This window comes from Dipodomys merriami, unplaced genomic scaffold, assembly GCF_024711535.1.
Source record: "Dipodomys merriami isolate MVZ:Mamm:240054 unplaced genomic scaffold, mDipMer1.0.p SCAF_657, whole genome shotgun sequence".
Lineage (NCBI taxonomy): Eukaryota > Metazoa > Chordata > Mammalia > Rodentia > Heteromyidae > Dipodomys > Dipodomys merriami.
The window spans coordinates 435,748-452,021 of NW_027206243.1; the positions used below are offsets into that span (position 1 = coordinate 435,748).

Here is a 16,274-nt window from a genome sequence, read left to right on the forward strand (position 1 = left end):
TCAACTATGTAGTCAGGAGAATTGATTTTAGTCTCAGTTCTATATGACACGAGCTCTGAGAACTCACCTCTCTAAATATCAATATTCTGTGGAGAAAAATGTGCTAATAGTAACTTTTCACCGGGCTGCCTCAAGGCTAAAACGAAATACATGCCAGTATCTCTTCCCTCTATTTTCATTTCTTTCTTTCTTGTCAGACAGTATAGCACCCTGTTGACCTATGTTGGCCTGAAGCACATGATCCTCCTGTATCTTCAGCTTTCCAAGTGCTGGGATTACAGGCATTTAGTACCATGCCTAGTTTACAGATCAGTATTTTCTTTCTTTAAATTCTTCACAGGTAACTCTCCCAATGTTTGACATATCCAGGTAACAACTTAAGTAAATAACACCTGTTATTTGCTTGTTTTATTCACTTTAAAAACTATCAGAACAATCTGAACAATCTACCTTGCTGCTCTCAGTCAAGGAAATACTTGTAGAAATCTAATTTCAAGGTAATAATGCATTTGCTTATTCTGTGATAAATGGAAAAACATCTCAGTGTAGTTTGGCTATTGGTTTTTATGCATCCACTCATAAAATTAATGGACTTGTATAAAGTAGACTAACCTACAACTTTGAACTGAAGAGGTAAGGGGCAGTGCTTAGGCCCAGAGTTCAATCCCCATGACTGACAAAAAGAACAACAACATCAAATACAGTGAAAACAGGGTTTATACTGTGGGGGACGGACATACAAAGCAACAGAGAAAATCTTATAAATATGTTAGAAACAATAGCAAGAAAGAGAAAAACAGTTGAGTCCTTTTCTTGGGGTTCATAAAAAAAAGATATACAAAAAGAACAACAGCAACAAAAAAAAACCCAAACAAAAAAAATCATCATAGGTCTTATAAAACTCAATACCTTTACCTGTATTTAATGTCACAACTTTGATTCCACATTGATTTGTGCATAAACATTTCAGTTCCTTAGCATGTCACTTAGTGTTAAGTCAATAAACAGCTGTATCTTAAAATAGAAATTTGCATTACATGTTTGGTAGGACTTCAGTGTTCTGAAGGTAAAGTTAGATGTTTGGAGAAATAAGCTACACATTCAACTGAGAAAGGTTGATGAGTCTTTTTATTTTATTTTTGTGGGGTTAAACTGAGAGCCTCACATTCTCATTTGCTTTTTTGTTCAAGACAGCACTCTTCTACTTGACCATTCTCTACTTTTGTTTTTCTTGTGGTCTACTTGGGGATAAAGAGTCTCATGGATTTGTCTGCCCAGGCTGGTTTCTTTTTGTTTTTTTTTTTGGTGGGGGCGTCCGGTCATGGGGCCTGAACTCTGGGCCTGGGCGTTGTCCCTCAGCTCTTCAGCTCACAGCTAGCTCTCTACCACTTGAGCTACAATGCCACTTCCGGCTTTTTTCTTTTTGCTTATGTGGTGCTGAGGAATCAAACCCAGGGTCTCAGGCATGCAAGGTAAACACTCTACAACTGAGCTACCTGCCCAATCCCTTGTAGCTATCTTTTGTTGTTGTTGTTGGTGGTGGTGGTTGTGGGGCCTGAACTCTGGTCCCTCAGCTCTTCAGCTCAATGCTAGTGCTCTACCACTTGAGCCACAGCGCCACTTCTGGCTTTTTCTGCTTATGTAGTGCTGAGGCATCAAACCCAGGGCCTCATGCATGTGAGGCAAGCACTCTACCACTGAGCCATCTTCCCAGCCCTCCCAGGCTGGTTTCTAACCATGATCCTCAAAACTCAGCCTTCTGAGTAGCTAGGATTACAGGCATGAACAAACAGTGTTGAGCACTCTGTGGGTCTTTAGTTATCCATGACACATTGAGCACCAATGTGGAATTGCTGTAGAAAACAAATTGAGTTCTTAAGAAGCATCAGTCTGGATGGAGAAAAGAGGTCATTGAAAATAACGTGTTTATTGCCAAGTGCTGGTGGCTCTCACCTTGTTGCTGAGGAGGCTGAGATCTGAGGATCACAGTGTGAAGCCAACATAAGCAGGAAAATCCTTGAGACTCTCATCTCTAATGAATGAATAAAAAGGCAGATATGTTGGCATGTGTGGTTCAAGTTTTAGAGCACTAGTCTTGAGTTAAAATGCTAAAGGACAGGTCCTCCTAGGTCCTGAGTTTAAGCCCTAGTGTATACACACACACACACACACACACACACACACACACACACACACACACACACACACACACACAGTAATATTAGGTCATGAAAAATGTGACTAAAGAAAAAGAACAAGGAGGTATTTATCTGGGAGGACCTCTCTTAACTATGTGCCTTTTAACTATGTGTTTTTATAAGGATGCTGCTCAATTGCCTGTATATGGAATCTTGCCCTAAAAGTTACATGAAGTGCTTCCATCTAAGGAATATAATCTTGAACAATTCTTAATTTTGATCAATTTTATTTTGATCAATTTGAAAGATATGAGGTCAAGTAATTTCTGTATTACCTTCATTAATCCAGCAACATTTTTGAAGTAATTAACTATGCTTGTAGATTATGCCAATGTCCGAAGAAGGGGGTGTGAATACAAATATGGACTGTCCACTTCCTTTTCTCTTAAGAGAGAGGGTATGAACATTTCAGCATAGGGCTGCATATGAAACTCCGTGGTTGGTCTCTGTCACAGTCCCTCTGGTTTGCTGTCATGATGGGAAAGCTCATGGTAGGTACATCAATGGGCCTGACAACATTCTAGGGAACTTGGTTTACTCAAGAAGGTGGAAGGATGCATTTGGTTTACTGGCTACAGCGTACCAGTTGCTTAAAAGCGGGATTGGAGTAGAGGAAACAAAATAGAAACCATAATGACATGTCTGAGAACACCAAAAAGTGGCTACTTGGGGATGATTCTTTCACATGATCTGGTAACAACAGTGCTTGGGAAGTCTTCCTGGAGAAGGTGATATCCTAGAAGATTCTCACCAAGAGTGATAATTGGGGGAAGAAGTGTCAGACAGAAAATTGTTGTAGGAGGGGTTAGCTTTTCAAAATCCCACCAGCAGAGTTGAGAGGTATGTGGAGAGAATTATACACTGTCTTGAATTTCCGGAGGTTAAATGACAAAGCCAGGAGATGGTAGCTCCCACCTGTAATGCTAGCTACTTAGCCATAGTTAATTTTTTAAAAAGATAGGCCATATACTAAGGGAGCAAAATGAAGACTAAATACTATGCTTGAATAAAAGGGTAGAAGTTTGCAAACTTAACAGGAAGGATGGGGATGAAAAAAGTATGAAGATCATATTAAGAAATTATGAGCTTCTTGGACTGGGAATGTGGCTTAGTGGTAAAGCGCTTACCACCATGGATGAAACCCTGGGTGTGATTCCTCAGTACCAAATAAATAGCAAAAGCTAGTAGTGGAACTGTGGCTTAAGTGGTGGAACACTAGTCTTGAGGAGATAAAGAAACTCAGGAATAGTGCCCAAACCCTGAGTTCAAGTCCCAGGACTTGCAGAATAAAAAGAAACCAACAAAAACAGATAACTTACCAGCTTCCTCTCCTGGAATTGTAGAGACTCCAGATTTCTCAGTAAAGTGAATTTTCCCAGAGATGCTTGGCTGCTTGGTAAGAAGAGCAGAAAGAAGTCTGTCAAGTTGAACCACGTTCATGTGTTAACACCTGGGGAGAGAAAGCAAGAAAGGATCAGTCTTACGATTCTGGGATACATACTCATTTTTATCTCCTTCCCTAGGACTTTTATTCCGTCATTAATGACAGCTCCCAGAGAAGTTTCCCTGTTCCTTTTTGGTTCCAAGGCAAATCAAATCCCTACTATCACCCAATATTTCCTTTTCTTTCTATTTGGACTTTATTCACTTAATGATGTCACCATGACACTTGAACAAGTAGAAGTGAGTGGGAATATGCATGGTAGCCTGTAGGCTTGCAAAATACAAAATCTGTGCAACATTCAGCAGTGGTCCTGGCCAAACAAACAGCATACTCATCCCTCTGTTGATGTCCAAAGTATGAGAAGGTTGAGCTAGGAATGCAGCAAACTGTCCGCCAGTGTATAGAGTGTCTACATCTTCACATAAACACTATTTTTAGATATACAAAATTGAAGAAATGAACATCAGTGGGCCTAGTTTTTGGACTAGAACCCAGGAGTGTGTGTTCTTGTTCAGTTCTTTGGATCAGCCCTGGTGTTTTACCAATGGAGCCATGCATTTAGTCCAGCATTTTGGTGATGGAGTGTCAAAAACTTTGCTGCCCAGGATGTTTTGAATTGTGATTCTCCATGTTTCAGCCTCCGGAATAGCTAGGATTAGGGGTATGAGACACATATTTCATATTCTTAACCCTAGAAAGCCAGTATGAGGGATGAATGAATGGATTATTTCGTTTCTGTTTACTGTACTTCACTATATAGTAGATATTGGTTCCATGTTTCCTGGACTTCTCCAAAGTATCTTATACATTTCATTTGGAGGAACTTAAATTCATGCATAGTCACAAACTATCCCCAACCCCCACATCCCCATCCCCAGTACTGGAGCCAGAAATCAGCACCTGGGAGCTGTGTTTGAGCTTGGTGGGTTTTTTTTTTTTTTTGATTTTGTTTGGTTTTATTTTGCTTAAAGCTAGCATTGTACTACTTGAATAACAGCTCCACTTCTGGCCTTTTGGTGATTAATTGGCAATAAGAGTCTTAAAGATCTTTTCTGCCCGAGTTCGCTTCAAACTGATGTTCTTGAGTAGCTAGGATTATAGGAGTGAGTTACAGGCACCCAAAACAAACTTTTTTAAAAGACCATTCTTATTAGCATGTAATTAGTTGTCTAAGGAAAGGTCTCATGATAGTTCCATACATGCATCCAATGCATCTCAGTTAAACACTCTCTCCATCACTTTCTTTTGTTCCCTTTTTGAAACAAATGTAGGCAGGCACTGGCGGTTCATACCTGTAATCTTAGATACTCAGAAGCCTGAGACTGGAGGATCTTGAATCAAAGCCAACTGGGACAGAAAAGTATGTGAGACACTTATCTCCAATGAATTAACGAGAAGCCAGAAGTAGACATGTGGATCAAAGGATAGAACAATAGCTTTGAGCAGAATAGCTCAGGAGCAGGGCCTGCTGAATCCTGAGTTCAAGCCCCCCCCCACTCTCTCTACCAAACTCAACAGGTTTCATTGTCCTATTTTAATACACTCATAAAGCATTTGTACCATATTCACTCTCATTCAGCTTCCCTCTTGGCCTTCCCTCATATTTTACTTTCCTATCATTCATTTTGTTTTCATTTTTTAAGTGTAACTTAGGGCAACAGTGGGCTTTGTATATGCCTTTTCACCAGTACATATATTATAATTTACTCTGATTCCTCTCTTTTATTACACTTTGTTTCCATATCCTTCTACCACAACATTCAGTAGCTTTCAGTGTGTCTCCTTACACAATTTTCTTACCTAATCACAATGTATCTTAATCTTAATTATACCCTATCATTCTCTCTCCCTTTCATTCCAATATAGATCCACATTTAAATCATGTTATCTAGTCATGTCTATAAAAATGTTTATATCTAGATATGCATATCTTTCTCTTTTTAATTTAATTTAATTTAATTTGTGAACATACTTTACAGAGGGGTTACAATTACATGGGCAGGATAATGCGTACATTTCTTACCAAGCATTGCAGCCTCCTCCTTTGTTTACCCTTCACATCCCTTCCCAGCCTCACCCCTCCCCCCATCCCAATCTTTCACCTTCCCCCCCCTTCCCCCTCCCCCGCACCGTCATTGTAAAGCTCGTTTTGGACATGACAACTTGTACTCCTCATTGTTTCAACAGGTCCATCTGTATCCTGGTTTTTCCCCATCTCCTCCACAAGTTATATTGACATCAAATATAGTGAAAGCAGGGGTTATAATGTGGGGGAGGGACATACAAAGCAACATAGAGATAATCTTATAAATGCGTTAGAAACACATGCATGAAAGAAAAAAAACATTAAAATACATATCTAAGGGTTCATTTTCCTGACATCACATTATCTGACCTTTTCCGCTTGACTCGTACATATACTCAATATTGCAAATAAGGGAAAACATGGGACCTATGTTTCTTTGGGCCTGGCTTACTTCACTTAATATAATTTTTTCCAAGTTTTTCCATTTCCTAACAAATGGGGCAATGTCCTTCTTTCTGATGGAGGCATAGAATTCCATTGTGTATATATACCACATTTCCTTGATCCATTCATCTACTGAGGAGCATCTGGGTTGGTTCCATATCTTAGCTATGGTAAATAATGCTGCAATAAACATAGTTGTGCTGGTAGCTTTAGTGTGGTCTTGTTTGTAAACAATTGGGTAAATGCCCAAAAGTGGGATTGCTTGGTCATAGGGGAGTTCTATGTGAATCTTTTGAGGAACCTCCATACTGCTTTCCAAAGTGGTTGAAAAAGTTTACATTCCCACCAACAATGAAGTAAGGTTCCTTTCTGTCCACATCCCCTCCAGCATCTGTTATTGTTAGAGTTCTTGATTTTTGCCGTTCTTTTTAAGTCTAGATGGGTAAAAAATGCGATACTTGGCTCTTGGAGCTTGACTAACAATGAGATACATCCTCCCCGACCTCCATCCTCTCTTAGACCTATAAATTTATTTTAGCTTTCAGGGAAAGCAAAGCACCTAAAGCAGACCTACTCAAGAGGCTGAAATCTGAAGATCACATTTGGAAGTGAACCCAGATAGAAAAGACCATTAAGACTCTTATTGCTAATTAAACACCAAAAGGCCAGAATTGGAGCTGTTATTCAAGTGGTAGAGCAAAATTAAAAGAAAGAAAAACAACCTCAAGTAATTGCTTGCTTGCATTCCTCTTCATAGAGTAGTGGACATGAGTGTGGTTGGATCTGGGTTCCAATGCTAGATTCCACACTTAAATACCTGACTTGTAATTTTAAGCTGCAATTCTGTGTGTGTATGTTTGAATAATAATAAATAAAAGACAATTCTTGGGATGATTATTAAGAATAAAATGAACCAATGTAGATAGATTTGTGTGATCCTTACACAATAGAAAACCAAGATGTGGAGATTTCAAACATGTGTAATTATTCTCTGCAACAACAGGTATCATTTTTTGCATTCAAAAAGCATTACTGATGTGTTCTTACAGATTTTCTATATGGGAAAAACAACATGTAAGAATTGATTCATAGGCCCTTTTTTTTGATTTTTGTCAGTCATTGTGCTTGAACTCTGGGCCTGGGAGCTGTCCTTCAGCTCTTTAGCTCAAGGCGAGCACTCTACCAGTTGAGCAACCATGACACTTCCAGTATTCTGAGTGACTTATTGGAGATCCTAGTGTCATGGCCTTTTCTGTCCAGGCTGACTTTGAACGGCCATCCTCAGGTCTCAGCCTCCTGAGTAGCTAGGATTACAGACATGAGCCACTGGCACCTGGCTCATAGGCACTTTTATAAACACTGAAGTACTTGACCTGTTGAATCAGGTCAATCGACTTGGAATGGACAAGGTTGACAGATTGCCTGCTCTGTGGGAGTTTTTGTTTGTGTGTATCATTTATCTCTATGATTTAGAAAGCCTGTTCTTATACATCTTCAGACACACTTAGCAGAGATGCTTAATCAAGCCAGAAGCCAGGAGCCATCCCCAGATGCTAGTCAGCACCACTTTGAAACTCACTCACTCTCTGAGCTGACTTCCATCCATCACTCTTCTTTGGGGACAGGTTTCTGCAGAGATATAATACCTGTGAGTCTTGGCCTCATCTGGTCTCAAACTACTCTGTCATAAGAAACCTAGCCAAGGACCTCTTTTTCTTCACCCATCTTTCTGGATGGAAGTTAAGATTTCTGTCTCACAAAGCAAAAGGCCATACTATTTGGAACCACAGTCTCTGGTTCTGCGTGCAGTAAAGCGAGTTCAGAATGTAACATCCCCTGCTGCTGACCTTGTTACAGCTGGATGCATTTTACCAAGGTGCTCTCATCCTCTTTCTGACCATTGTTTCAATCACGGCAGGGCACTCATCTACAGTGGAAAGATGCAGCAGCCTGGTTCTGTTGCATGATAGGAATGAGAGTCTCTGCTGGAGGAGACTGTCTGCTAAGCCCTGAGACTTGGAAAAAAGTCTACTTTTTGCCATTCGGAACATGGTTTCTGCATAGTCTGTAGGAATGGCCATCTGCTGCCCTTGGGTATTATTTTCTCATTGGGGAAGTTGTGCCCAGATGATTATTATTCAGAAACCAAAAGAGATAGATCAAAACCTGGACTTATGTCAGAATCATTTCCAGGCTTGACTACTTCCCACTCATGTCTTCCAGCTGTCATCTGGAAGCTGCAGCTCCTTGTCATGGGGCCTTCTCCATAGACTGCTCACACATGCATTTGTTGCACCCAGAGCAAAGGGTATAGGAAAATGGGAGAGAGCAGGAGAGAGCAAGGGAGAGCAAGAGAGAGAGAGAGATAGTACTGTGAGAGCAATAGCTATTTATATTGCAATCTGAAAAATGATATCTCTCATTTCTGCCACGTTCTATTCACTAGAAATGATAACTAGACATGGCCATCTCTGAAAAATGAGAGATTGCAGGTGATTGTCAGGACTGGTATGGTTTTGACCTGGAACTTCCTTTCAGAGTGTGTTACCTTAAGGGGACCTGCTCAGCTTGTGGCTCATGGATCCTGAAGTGAAGGGACAATCTACACTTCATCTATGCTCTGTCTATTGCCTGAATGAGTCTGTGCCCAAGGTACCTGGTCTCAGAGAAGGTTAGGTGTGCCTGGCACTGGTTAGAACCAACCTGAGGCTAAGGGCCACTGAATGGGACAGGAACAAAAAGGAAATTCAGAAAAAAAGTTGAAGAGATATAGAAGACATGAAACAGCCTAATGAGTGTGAAGAGTCTAGGGAATCTAGGGAGAACTTTATGGAAAAAGATAATGGGCCAGTATTCTCTCCATTGGGAGTTTTCCAGTCATACCAGTGTACTCCTCTAGTACTGCCAGTGAGAGGCGGGAAGAACATAAATATCAGAATAGCTTGGTCTACATCACCCAATTCTATCTCAGAAAGGAAGGGAGGGACAGACGAAAGGGAGGAAAAAGTGCTAGGTGTGGGATTTGGCCTGCTTCCTGATGAGCCACTGCCCAGCAAGCTGGACCCTATTATTGTCACAGTCATGTGGAACATGGGGTACACCATAGCTGGTATTGAAAAGACAATCCAGGACAGAGCATTCAATGAAGCCATGGGCACCTACCTGCTCATCCAAGAAAACTTAAAGGAGAATACCAGAAGTGTGGAATCAAAAATGATGCCTTTGGCTAGTCCACCATACACAACTCCTGAGGAGAATCCCACCAGCCCTCTCGCTCCACAAAAATAGCCACCTTTTCTGCAGGACGTGACACCTTCAGCTTGTCCTCAAAATTTCAGTTACCTCTGAAGAGAACCTGAAGTGCCAGTCTGCCTGTCCTTCCCCTCTACACCCTGTAGAGCCCCAGTTCCAGCTTCATTTGGGGCCCAGATTCTTTTAGCAGGTCAGGCACACTAGACAGTTTCCACTCAGTGGAAAATGGTCTTCCCTCTGGGCATCCTCACTGGGAGGCCATAGCCCCCAGGTGGAACATTAGACAGGACTGGAGGAGGGTGGCTAACAGGATAGTCACCATTTTTCGCAGACTCTGCTGCTATGTGAAGGCCCCAAAGTAATGTCCACAGATTGAGAGCAAAGCTGTCCCAGAGAAAGTGGTGCAGAACTCTGAAACAGCACCATTGAAAGCCACCAGTCTCAGACCATCGGGGTGACACTAACTGGGGTATGGAAAAGCAGATGTGGAATTGAAGAGCTGCAGGTGGGAAAGGAGTCTTGCAGGAAGTTCATACTGTGGAGGTCTCAGGCCAGCATGACCAGGTTGTGTGACAGCTGCTAGGGGATTCTCTGGCAAGGCTTCCTCCCGGAGAAAGGACAGCTGACATCACCAAGGCTTTCCAATGCTGAAAGGTAAGCTGAAAGGTGGCCTCAAGCTGCTGTACTTTCTGAGCTGGGCTTTTCCACATCGATCCCTTACATAAGAGGATTGTCACTTTATTGAACAACCTTTCCCATTTGTCCCCTGAACACTAAGGTGTTTTTGTCCCAAATGCTTCAGGTCATCTCACCTAGGTAGGTTGCTTGTGTCCCCACTTGCTAGTTCATTTATTTAGATTTTTTTATTGTGAACATACTGTACAGAGGGGTTACAATTACATGGGCAATATATTGAGTACATTTCCTATCAAGCATTGTAGCTTCCTCTTTGTTTACCCTTCACATCCCTTCCTAGCCTCCACCTGCCTCCCCACCGAAACCTCCCCCCACCACACCAAAGTTGTAAAGTTCGTTTTCTACATGACAACTTGTACTTCTCATTGCTGCAACGGGTCCACCTGTATCCTTATTTAAATGACTTGTTTTTCCCCTTCCCCTCCACAAATTATACCGACATCAAATACAGTGAAAGCAAGGGTTATAATGTGGGGGAGGGACATACAAACAACAAAGAAATAATCTTATAAATGTGTTAGAAACAATCACATGAAAGGAAAAAAATATTTGAATACATATCTTAGGGTTCATTTCCCTAACATCACCTTATCTGACCTTTTCTGCTTGACACAAGACATAAGCTGGTTATTGCAAATAAGGGAAACCATGGGACCTATGTTTATTTGGGCTTGGCTTACTTTACTTAATATCATTTTTTCCAAGTCTTTCCATTTCCTAACAAATGGGGCAATGTCATTCTTTCTGCTGGAAGCATAGAATTCCATTGTGTATATATACCACATTTTCTTGATCCATTCATCTACTGAGGGGCATCTGGGTTGGTTCCATATGTTAGCTATGGTAAATAATGCAAAAATATTTATTTAGGTTTAAAGTGAGGCCCTTGGTGTTGATGGTATAGTAATCCATGGATCTGAGGGGCAGGACACATCCTGGACTCTGCTTCTCCTTCTGCAATCTCTAGGTGACTGGGTACAACACCTGAGCACACTAGTTACCCTGGCTGGGTTGGAGCATAAAGACAAATCTTCACTAGAATGGAGAGGTACATGTCTCCATTCACCCAGTGCACTGTCAATGGTTTCTGGCCTTACTATCCTCCATTTCAATGCACTCTCCTGCCTGTGTGATTTCTCTCTAAATCTCATCATAATCCCAACATAAAACCATCATCCAAGAATCTCTTTTTTCAGAGTTGTTTATTTGCTCACAATCAAAGAGACCCTATTACCTAGACAGGTTGTTTTGAATTGCAACTCCTCCCATGAGCCCCCATTTTCTCTAAGGGGAACCAGAAGGCTGGGTTAGCTGAGTTTCAAATGAGAACAGTCTGACCAACCAGCGCCACTGTTTAGACTGGCAAGGGTATGAAGTAGAATAATATTCCTTCCTTGAAGGTAGAGATGAGAAAATATGTAGATAAAATGGTGCCTCTGGATGGACCTTGCCTGGGATGACTGAATCTGGACAGGAGCAAAAATTCGGTAGGTTGGTATATGACCTCTACCACTGGGTTATTTGTGTTGGTTTAGCCAGGGCCATGAGATTTGCAGACAGGTTTTGATGCAGGCTGATTCTGTCTGCCCTTGAGTGACACTTGTGTTATAGAGAAGATTTGGGCACATCTAACTTTTGCTATGTGTGCACTGATGTCAGGAGGCTAAGCCTGCAGAGCAGACTGATGAGATTTTCTGCAGGAGGTGGGATCAGTGGTCCAGCTCATAGCTATTCGGCAGCAGATCTCCCCTGAAAGAACAAAATGGGATTCTGGTAAGAGTCCCAATAAGGGCTACAAGAGGAAAAAGATGGGTACAAAGTAAATGACAGAGTGGACACTAAATGTAAAGGAGAAGACAGGAGGCAAGTTAAGAAGGGAACTGAGGAATCCTGAATTCCACATGTGCCATTCTTCAGTGAAGAAAGTGATTGGGAGGGAAATAACTTGATTTGTAAGATTTCTCAATCGCTATTCTTTTATTTTTTTCCTTTTGTTTGTTGTGTGTATGTGTTTGTGTGTGCTGCTACACCTCAGTGCTTTTTTTTTCTTATGCTCTGTATCCTTTGCCATCTCTGTTCTCTCTCCACTTTTCTCACCTTCTCCCTGCTCCTGCCCACCATTTCTCTTCCTTTGTTTTCACTCCTCCCATAACTACTCCTATTCTAATTCTCCTGTTCCTCTTCTTGCTGTTCTACTACCCTCTACAATTCCCTTTCACTCTCTTCCCACTCTTGAATCTGTCTCCCTCTCCCTCCACCTCCTTCACTCCTTCTATCTCTCTACATTTCTCCCTTTTTTCCTCTTTCCCTTTCTCCCTCTCTCTTTCTCTTTTCACTCTCTCTCAGTTTTCATGGATATGTCTGGTTCTCTCCTGCTTGAGTTACACTTCCAGGCTCGCATTTCTCTAGTTACATGAAGATGGAGTCTTCCCAGTCTTGCTGTAAATGCAATCTTCAAGGTGTCACCACCCCAAGGGGCACTGGAGGGGCATGCCACCACAAGGGGGTGGGGCTTGCTTCTAGAGGCATGCACATAGCAAGCTGCCTATTGGGATTGTAGTTGGGCAGCTTGGGGGAGGAGCATGAATGGCCATTTGCGACCTCCCTCCAGGAGGTCTATGGACAGTGGAGAGGCCTGCATGTGGGGGAGGAAGGGAAGAAAGGGAAAAGCCTTCCCCTTTGGAGGGTTGGAGCTTTGGAGCTTTGGAGGTGTGAGGTTTGGAGGTTTGCAGACCGACTAATGGGTGGTTTGCAGACCAACTAATAAAGGTTGGAGGGTCAGAATTGCCTATTGGAGGTTTGGAGGTTTGGTGGCTGAGGCTGCTCTTGGTTCTGGGTATCTAGCCCCGGACAAGGTAGTCTCAAGAGACCTTTCTGGGGTTAATAGTGTAAACTTGTTTTGTTCACTTCTTATGGTGCCTGCAAGGATTGTCTTGCTCTCTGGATTGTCTCATAAAGAGCCCAGTGGGTGATTCCCTCCCAGGGACCATCCTAGGATGCCCAAACCCCAAGAAATATGAGGGCCACTGGTCAATGTCCTCATGATTACCACGTGGCTGCCATGGTAGCAGGAAGAGCATCCTGCCATGTGCCCATTGTCCTTGGCAACCAGGGTCTTCCTGGTCCAAGTACCTAACTGCCAGCGGGTGTGAACTGGGCTCTGATTGGTCCACTTCCTCACTTATGTCAATGGCCTGACTTGTGATTGGTCCATCTGCCCCTGACATCACAGGGCATTGTGAGGCATTCCCAGCAGGGTATATAAGAAGCAGCTGCTCTCCAGCTTTGTCAGTTACAGCGCTGGGAGCTTTTACTTGCTGATCCGCTGGATGGACTACGAGCTACTTGGCTGCTTTCTTTGGGTGTGGGGAGGAGTGGTGGTTTTGTTGTTTGGGTTTGGGGATTTCATTTACTTGTCAGGGGTGGGGGTTGTATTTACTTGTTCGTTGGTAGTTTCCTTTTAAGATTTATAAGTTACTAACTCTATTTAGATTATCTTAGATAATTCTTATTCTTGATCACTTGCCATTCCAGCTGCAAGATGTTAATATACAACTTTAGTTCCTTCCCCAGGGAGGAGGAGATCACTGTCATTGGAAAGTACAATTTAAGAGAGGTCATTGGTTACGGCAGCTTTGGCTATGTAAAACTGGCCCATCACTGCCTCACAGACACCACAGTGGCGGTCAAAGTTCTTCTCAAGAAAGAGCTGAGAACAGTATTGCACACCTAGATCTGAAGGTCGACAACTTGCTGTTGGACACCAACCACAATGCCAGGGTCAGTGATTTTGGCCTTAGCATCAGGGTGTCCCCAGGGCAGTTGGTAAAGGGGGTTTGTGGAGCCTTGATATTCCACCCTCCTGAAGTGTTCCTATACAACATGTTCGATGGGTACAAGGTGGACTTTTGGGACTTGGGCATCCTGTTATATATGATGACAACAGGAAAGTTCCCATTTGAGGGGTATAAGATGACTCAGATAGAGAAACAAATCCTAGAGTCCAGGTACACCGGTCCCCTTTACCTATCTGCAATGGGCCGTGATCTCCTTTCTAAACTGCTGGCTGTGGACTTCAATCTGAGGCCTGCTATTAAGAAAATAATGCAGCACCCATGGCTGGCTCTAGGTATGGGATTTGGCCTGCTTCCTGATGAGCCACTTCCCAAAAAGCTGGACCCCATTATTGTCACAGTCATGTGTGACATGGGGTACAGCGTAGCTGGCATTGAAAAGGCAATCCAGGGCCGAGAATTCAATGAAGCCATGGGCACCTACCTGCTCATGCAGGAACACTTCAAGGAGAATGCTAGCAGTGTAGAACCAAAAACGATGCCTTTGGCTAGTCCACCATGCCCAACTCCTGAGGAAAATCCCACCAGCCCTCTCCCTGCATGAAAAAGAGCAACCTTTTCTGCACCTCAGGCCTTCAGCTTGTCCTCAGAATTTCAGTTACCTCTGAAGAGAACCCGAAGTGCCAGTCTGCTTGTGCTTCCGCTATACACCCTGCAGATCTCCAGTTCCAGCTTCATTTGGGGCCCGGATTATTTTAGCTGCTCGGGCACACTAGACAGTTCCCACTCAGTGGAAAATGCTCTTCCCACTGCGCAGCCTCAGGGGGAGGCCATAGGCCCCAGGTGGAACATTAGACGGGCTGGAGGAGGGTGGCTAACAGGATAGTCACTATTTTTTGAAGAATCTGCTGCTGTGTGAAGGCTCCAGAGTAATGTCCACAAATTGAGAGTAAAGCTGTCCGAGAGAAAGGGGGACAGGAATCTGAAACAGCAGAATTGAAAACCACCCACCAGACTCAGACCTTTGGGGTAACTCTAACTGGGGTGTGGCAAAGCAGCGAGGTGTGGAATTGAAGAGCTGCAAGTCATGAATGCCCCAAAGTAATGTCCACAGATTGAGAGTAAAGCTGGCCCAGAGAAATGGGTACAGAACTCTGAAACAGCAAAATTGAAAACCACCCACCAGACTCAGACCTTCGGGGTGACTATCTGGTGTGTGGAAAAGCAGAGAGGTGTGCAATTGAAGAGCTGCAAGTGGGGAAGGAGTCGTGCAGGAAGTTCACCCTGCGGACGTCTCAGGCCAGCATGGCCAGGTTGTGTGATTCACCAGCAGGGATTTCTTCTGGAGAAAGGACAGCTGACATCACCAAGGCTTTCCAATGCTGAAAGGTAAGCTGAAAGGGGCCTCAAGCTGCCTGTACCTTCTGAGCTGGGCATATCCACATTGATCCCTTACTTAAGAGTATTGTCACTTCATTGAACAACCTTTCCCATTTGTGCCCTCAACACTAAGGTGTTTTTGTCCCAAATTCTGCAGCGGGTCATCTCACCTTCCAGGTAGGTTGCTTGTGTCCCTACTTGCCAGTTTATTGAGTTCTTTAGTTCGGTTCAAGATGAGGCCTTTGAGCTTGTGGGTATAGGAATCCATGCATATGAGGGGCAGGACACATCCTGGACTCTGCTTCTCCTTCCGCAGTCTCTAGGTGACTGGGTACAACTACTGAGCACACTAGTTACCCTGGCTAGGTTGGAGCATAAAGGCAAATCTTCACTGGGAATGGAGAGATACCTGTCGCCATTCACCCAGTGCACTTTCAATGTTTTCTCCCCTTACTTTCCTCCATTTCAATGCACTCTCCTGCCTGTGTGATTTCTCTCTAAATCTCATCATAATCCCAACATAAAACCATCATCCAAGAATCTCTTTTTTCAGAGTTGTTTATTTGCTCACTATCAAAGAGACCCTATTACCTAGACAGGTTGTTTTGAATTGCAACTCCTCCCATGAGCCCCCATTTTCTCTAAGGGGAAGCAGAAGGTTGGGTTAGCTGAGTTTCAAATAAGAGAACAGTCTGACCAACCAGCGCCACTGTTTAGACTGGCCAAGGATATGAAGTAGAATAATATCCCTTCTTTGAAGGTAGAGGTGGAGAAACGTGAGAAGGAGCACAATTCCTGAGAAAGTATGGAGATACAGTGGTGCCTGTGGATGGATGCTTGGTGGACTTTGTCTGTGGATGGACCCTGACTGGGCTGACTGTTTCTGAATATGAGCAGAGACTTGGTATCATTGGATGTGACCCTCCACCACTGGGTCATATGTGTTGGTTCAGCTTCGGGGGGTGACAAGGGAGTGATGGGGAGGAGTTGGGTCCACATGGCCCTTGCTATTTGTGCTCTGGGTCAAGAAGCTGAGCCTT

General features: G+C 43.3%; 1 long non-coding RNA gene across 1 annotated transcript in view; it reads left to right on the forward strand.

Annotated features, from left to right (window-relative positions):
- The first annotated feature begins 14,393 nt into the window (after positions 1-14,393).
- The window catches only part of LOC138815674 (uncharacterized), a 34,235-nt gene continuing 32,354 nt past the window's right edge, over positions 14,394-16,274 (forward strand). Inside the window, exon 1 of the long non-coding RNA XR_011368412.1 lies at positions 14,394-15,243. This is a non-coding gene — a long non-coding RNA (uncharacterized lncRNA). The remainder of the gene's footprint in view (positions 15,244-16,274) is intronic.